Raw genomic sequence first — 6851 nt, forward strand, 5'->3', positions numbered from 1 at the left:
GTGTTGTGGCGCTCATCTCGCTTTATTGGCCGAGGGAGCCGGCATACAGCTTTCAGGTCATGTGGTCAGCAAGACTAAGCTGCTTCTGGTGAACCAAAGCAGTGCACGGAAACGCCGATTACCTTCCCGCCAGAGCGGTACCTATTTATCTACTTGCACTTTGACGTGCTTTTGAACTGCTAGATTGGCAGGAGCAGGCACCGAGCAACAGGAGCTCACCCCGTCACGGGGATTCGAACCGCCAACCTTCTGATCGGCAAGTCCTAGGCTCTGTGGTTCAACCCACAGCGCCACCCGCGTCACCCGTGAAATGGATACTCGATCCCAATCCAGTATCTCAGTTTGAGAGAGATTTGATAAGAACTCCATTACACAAACTGCTTTGAGGTTATAATGTCATTAAGATAAAGTCGGTAAAAGAGCATCTCAAATTGGCTAAATATATTAGATTCTTCTATAGGCTTATTAAGCCCACATAGATCCCTCTTAAAATCTGACCTGGAAGGTTTGGATTCTGATAAAGGCTTAGAATACAGAGAAAGAAGAAACTATTCAAATATAAACTAATCCGTTATAAACTATTCAGACTATTTTAAAAGAAATTATATGATTGCCTATTCTGAAATTAGAAAATATATACACTCAGAAAACCCACCATAGTTTGAATAGCTTCATAAGACAGCTAATCTTATTAGAGAATTAACAGAATTCAAGGTACTGGTTATAAAATCCAACATTTATTATTTGGAATTTATTGTCTGCTTTTGAAATATGGTTAGGAGCCTGAAAAGGAGAAAGAATACATGATCGAGCAGCACGAGATGTCAGAAATAATATCCTCATGGCAACTTTGGAGGATCTTTGGAATAAAGCTCACAGGCTCCCCAAAAATATAAAGGGAAAATAACACTGAGGTGACATATAACTCCTGACATGGTAAGTAGAATAAATAAGAATTACGCAAAACCAACTAACGAGAAGGATCCGAAACCGGCAGGACCAGAAGTTTACCAAGGACTGGAGTAAATTTACGGATTATTTGAAAAGTATTTGTGATGACCAGATGACGTTTGTAGGTTTGCAAGAAGTTCTGTGAGGAATAATATTAGAAATATTGCAAAAATGGAGAAGGAGACGTGATATGTTACGAATGTAAAGGCAATATTAGGAAATGCGTAAGAAGTGATTAAGACAGAGGGTTGTCAGAGGTGCTGATGAAGTCCAATAAGAATATATTTGTGATAAATTGTGTAGTATGTTTTATAAGTTTTGTATGTCAAAAACCAATAAAAATGTTTTTTTAAAAAAAAGGATTATGCAAAACCGTGTTGGAAAGAATGATATTATTAACATATGTGGTGGAAGTGCAATTTGCTAAAGGAATTACAAGGAAAGGTTGTAGATTTAATATAAAAAATTGGGATATGAAATTACACCTGAATAAAAAATTATTAGTAGTATTAGTAGTATTAAACTCTATGGGTGACTTAATAAACAAAGGGTGCAGATAATTATTTTCTGATATAGCAGCTGCCACCAGCATATTGTTTGCAAAAAAACGGAGGTCTCGGGGACCACCAAGTATTAATGGCTAGAGAAAGAATATAGGGGATTTTGCTTTAATATCACAGTCCTAATCCCACTTACATGGGAGTATTCCCCACTGAAATCAGTAGGGTCAGCTTCTAAGTAGACTTGGTTAAGGAGTGTGCTATTAGTTGGCATACTTTCTGAGGTCAAATGAAACATCCTTCTTCCCAAGATGTAATATGGTTTTGAGATGTTCTGGATTCTGAAGAACTGTTTGTGCTTGGTTTCTTTTTGTAAAGATGGTTTAGCTGGCAAAGCAAACAGCAAAATTTGGGTAAGTGCACATTTTGAAGGATAGCTGTGTGTTCATTTCGTATGCTGTTTTGGAAACTGTGAATTCGGTCAATTTGACTACAAATCAAATTTGCTCCCTCATCCCTAGTCATGGCAGGAGAGAGAGATGGAGAGATTGGGAGAGAAAGAGAAAGAGAATGAAGATGATGGACTATATGGAACTTGCCGAACTGACCGGGAAACTCTGAGACCAGAGAGAAAAGACAGTGGAAGAAGATTGGGAGAAGTTTAAGGAATATTTGAAAAAAATATGTTAATATTTAAACCTTAGAATAGCTTTGGAAGTGGATATAGGCTGTAGGGTTAGAAGTAGCAGATAGGGTATTTTAAAATAGTATTATTTGTAAGTGATAAAATGTGAAGTTATTTTAAGTGTGATTAAAAAAAAGGTGGTTAGAAATTATGATATATGTAAACTGCTAAAGATGAAGTAAAATGAAAATCAGATAGGTGGGACTTGGGGAAGCCCACTTAACAATGTTTACAAAAATAAGGATATGACAAAAAATTGTTTGTATTGTTTGTCTTTTCTGTTTGTGTTTTTTATTTGTGTCATAAACTGATTAAAAAATTGGGGGGGGGAGAGAGAAAGAGAGAACTAGGAAATGTTTAAAAAGTTGGTTCTTTTCATCTGAAATTGACTCTGGGCATGTCACATTCAACTAAACACAGGAAGTGAAAAAATCAGAGAAGAGGTGATGTAAGTATTGTCACTTACTTGCCAATAGCACAGTGATGGAGGCTGACCACATTTCCCTGTCTCTGCTAGCACTGTCAAGAAGATGGCCAAAGTGAGACATGGAGAGGATTGGTTGGAAATGCTCCAGTGGGTGGGTTGACCAAACAGGAAATCAAGAGAGCAAAAACCTGGAAGTCAGGTCCATGTAGATCTGGTCTTGGCTTCCAAACTGCTGCCTGCATAGCTTCAAGCCACCCATCTCAATGGCCTCTTGCTGGCTACCTCTCTTTTGAGAACTTTCAACTGTTTGAGTGACAGAAGCCAAGAAATTAAAAGACGCCTGCTTCTTGAGAGAAAAGCAAGGACAAACCTAGACAGCATCTTAAAAAGCAGGGACATCACCTTGCCAACAAAGGTCCGTATAGTAAAAGCTATGGTTTTCCCAGTAGTGATGTATGGAACTGAGAGCTGGACCATAAAGAAGGCTGATCACCAAAGAATTGATGCTTTTGAATTATGGTGCTGGAGGAGACTCTTGAGAGTCCCGTGGACTGCAAGAAGATCAAACCTATCCTTTGTGAAGGAAATCAGCCCTGAGTGTTCACTGGAAGGACAGATCCTGAAGCTGAGGCTCCAATACTTTGGCCACCTCATGAGAAGAGAAGACTCCCTGGAAAAGACCCTGATGTTGGGAAAGATGGAGGGCACAAGGAGAAGGAGACGACAGAGGACGAGATGGTTGGATAGTCTTCGCGAAGCTACCAGCATGAGTTTGACCAAAGTGCTTCTTCAGTTTGCCTCTTTTGAGACTGAGAACCAGAAAACAGATTCAAGAATGCTAGTCAGCCAGTTGCACAGTGACATTTTTATTCCGTGTAAATAATACCGAGGCATACAGGCAGAGTGACATAACTTCTGAGTCAAGGGTATCTATGGTAGGAAAAATAATAAAGGTGACCCATTAAGTACTTCACCACTTTTTCCTAAAGACTTCATGGTTGTCACTTATAAATCACGGACATTTGTTCCAGGCTGGTGTTGCTAATTACGGCGCTGAGCATCTTTGAGAGTTCCCTATGACACAATGGCTTGTTGACTGGAGGTATTTACATCAAATTCTTCCTTTGGGCCCAAATGTCAGTGATGTAATAATGGCTCTACAACAATTAGGAAGAGGGGGAGGCAGAAAATGCTAACCTGCAGGCCAAAAGTCTCATATAATCGTCTTCTTTTGGAGGGGGGGAGGAAATGCTCCCAGAGATTATATTTGCTTCCTAACCAGGCAGTACAACGATACCAAACAGATCTGACCCTTTTTAAGTCAGAGAAGAATTTGTTAAACTCCCAGCAGTGGGATCAGAGCTTGATACATTTAAATCTTTCCAGGCATGTGTCAGCCAGCTCAAAAAAAACACACAACATGAGCTCTAGGTTCCTATAAAGTCATAAAAGTTACCACTCAGCACTTAACAGCAAGCAGTAGGAGAACAGAAAAGACGGCAGATTAAAGGAACTCCAGAAAAGAAATATCGTAATTTGCTGTGAATAATCACTTGTATGGAAGCTTAAGCTGCGAAAACTCACCCCGAGGCATCTTAAGTGTCCTTGTGGCAGTAGAACATTGGATTTATAGGTGTGGGTTCAGACGAAACGGCAACTACATTTCACTTTCTTTCATTTCCATTCTGCCACAAGTAGGAACCTAGGAAGCAGCTTGATTCTGAGTCAGGCCGCTGGGTTCGTCTAGGCCAGTGTTGTCTGCATTGATTGGCAGCCACTCCTCAGAATTCCTCAGCCCTAGAAGGAGTTGAACTCAGGTCCTTTTGCAGAGAAAGCAGTTGCTCTACCATAATAATAATAATAATAATAATAATAATAATAATAATAATAATAATTTATTTATACCCCACCCATCTGGCTGGGTTTCCCCAGCCACTCTGGGCGGCTTCCAACAAAACACTAAAATACAATAACATATTAAACATTAAAAGCTTCCCTAAACAGGGCTGCCTTCAGATGTCTTCTAAAAGTTTGGTAGTTGCTGTTCTCTTTGACATCTGGTGGGAGGGCGTTCCACAGGGCGGGTGCCACTACCGAGAAGGCCCTCTGTCTGGTTCCCTGTAACTTGGCTTCTCGCAGTGAGGGAACTGCCAGAAGGCCCTTAGTGCTGGACCTCAGTGTCCAGGCAGAACGATAGAGGTGGAGACGCTCCTTCAGGTATACTGGGCCAAGGCCATTTAGGGCTTTAAAGGTCAGCACCAAGACTTTGAATTGTGCTCAGAAATGTACTGGGAGCCAGTGTAGGTCTTTCAAGACCGGGGTTATATGGTAACCAGTGAGTTACGGCCCAGCAGCCTGAAAAAATATTTCCATTTGTGGTCCCAAGATGTCCCACAATGCTGTGTCTGTTATTCTTTCGTGTGCTTGAGCAGAATCCATATTACATTAATCCCATGGATAACAATGTTTGTGGATTGCTTTATTCATCCCTGTTTAGGATTCTGGTTTTGGAATGCTGGATCTGGTGGCTACAGTTTGCACAGAAACAAAGGCAAAGCACACAAGCATCTGACCTAGGCTTCATTATGCTTTGGACCACACAAAGACCTGATTTCTGTGAATATTCACTCCACTCAATGCTAAACAGGACCAGGTTAGCAAATGAAATGCATGTCTTAAAGACCTTTTCCACAGACCCTCCAAGTGTCCCTATTTTCCAGGGACAGACCCAGATTTACAGAAGCCATCCCGGTTTCTGATTTCATCCCAGAATGTCCTGCTTTTCCCTGGGACGTCCCTATTTTCATCGGAGAAATGTTGGAGGGGGTGGAGTTTTGCAACCCCCCGAGCCAAGGAGATAAGAAACTATACAACCTTTAAAAGACATCTGAAGGCAGCCCTGTATAGGGAAGTTTTAAAAATGTGTGTGTGTGTGTGTGTGTGTGTGTGTGTGTGTGTGTGTGTGTGTGTGTGTGTTGGAAGCTGCCCATAGTGGCTGGGGCAACCCAGTTAGATGGTCGAGAAATAAAAAAAAAAATTATCATCATCATCATTGCATAGGACATCCCTATTTTCATCGGAGAAATGTTGGAGGGTATGAGATTCTCCAAGTGTCCTTATTTTCCAGGAACAGTCCCAGATTTACAAAAGCCATCCTTTTGTTTCTGATTTGATCTCTAACATCGATTCCTATAAACTCGCAGCATCATTCAGCAGTACAGATGGGAAACCAATTAGATTAAAAGCTTCCCTAAACAGGGCTGCCTTCAGATGTCTTCCAGGGTTCCATTTAAAGGTGTGCTTACCTAATTCACATTTTCCCGAAACAATACGTGAACCAAAACATGTCCTTCCTTTGAAATTCTCACTTCACTTTATTTTCTGCAGTGCATTTCTCCAACCAAGAATCGTGTAAGAAGATGTGGATAAAAATTCATCCGTTGGTGAAAAAGAACATGCAAAAATGCTGTACATTAGGCAAGATTGCACACATTTTGGACTTGCACTCAGATGCTGGTGAATTTTCATTGGAGACTTTTCTAAAAAATGCAAACTGATGTAGAAATGTGGAGATCTGAATTTGAGATATGAAAACGGAGAGAAACCAAAACTGACGTTTTCGCCCATCCCTAGTCATGAGCCAGACTGTCGTCAAAGTTAGGTTCTGGGCAGCAGCTGGAGGTGAACTGGAAACCATGAGACCAGCCAGTAGTCAGGACTGAAGAGCCAGCCAGGACCAAGGGAGGAGGCAGGAGAAAGAAGCAAGCCAGGATTCAGGACCCAAGGATAAGCAAGGAACGTGACAAAGCTCAGGGATATCTTGTTACTTGAGCAAGGCTTGGCTGAGACAGTAAGCCCTTGCACACCTTTCTTGCCTGAGGTCAGGTGGGGCGAGTCAGTTTGGGAACTGAAGAAATACTTAACTGAGAAGTTGACCCCTGCAGTTCAGTGGTTCTTCTTTGGCGGTCACTCGTAGCTGAGTAAGATTGTCTTCCTTAAACATGGTTTTAACAGTGAGTCCGTAAGTGACTGTGGAGGCCAATTCTGGATCCACACGTCCTTCCACAGTGGGGACATAGGTCTCCAGGCAGGAGTCGATCACGGTGAGGGTTTGCCAAGCATGCCTTCCTCTTAGCACGTTTCTCCCTTTCGTCCTGAGTTTGGGTGTCTCCAAAACCCATGACACCTTTGGTAAAGGTTCTTCTTCAACTGGAGCGCTCGCAGGCCAGTGTTTCCTAGTTGTCAGTGTTTATGCTACATTTTTTTAGATTTGCCTTGAGAGAGCCTT

The sequence above is a fragment of the Podarcis melisellensis genome (genome assembly GCF_964234715.1).
Source record: "Podarcis melisellensis genome assembly, chromosome: 3".
Lineage (NCBI taxonomy): Eukaryota > Metazoa > Chordata > Lepidosauria > Squamata > Lacertidae > Podarcis > Podarcis melisellensis.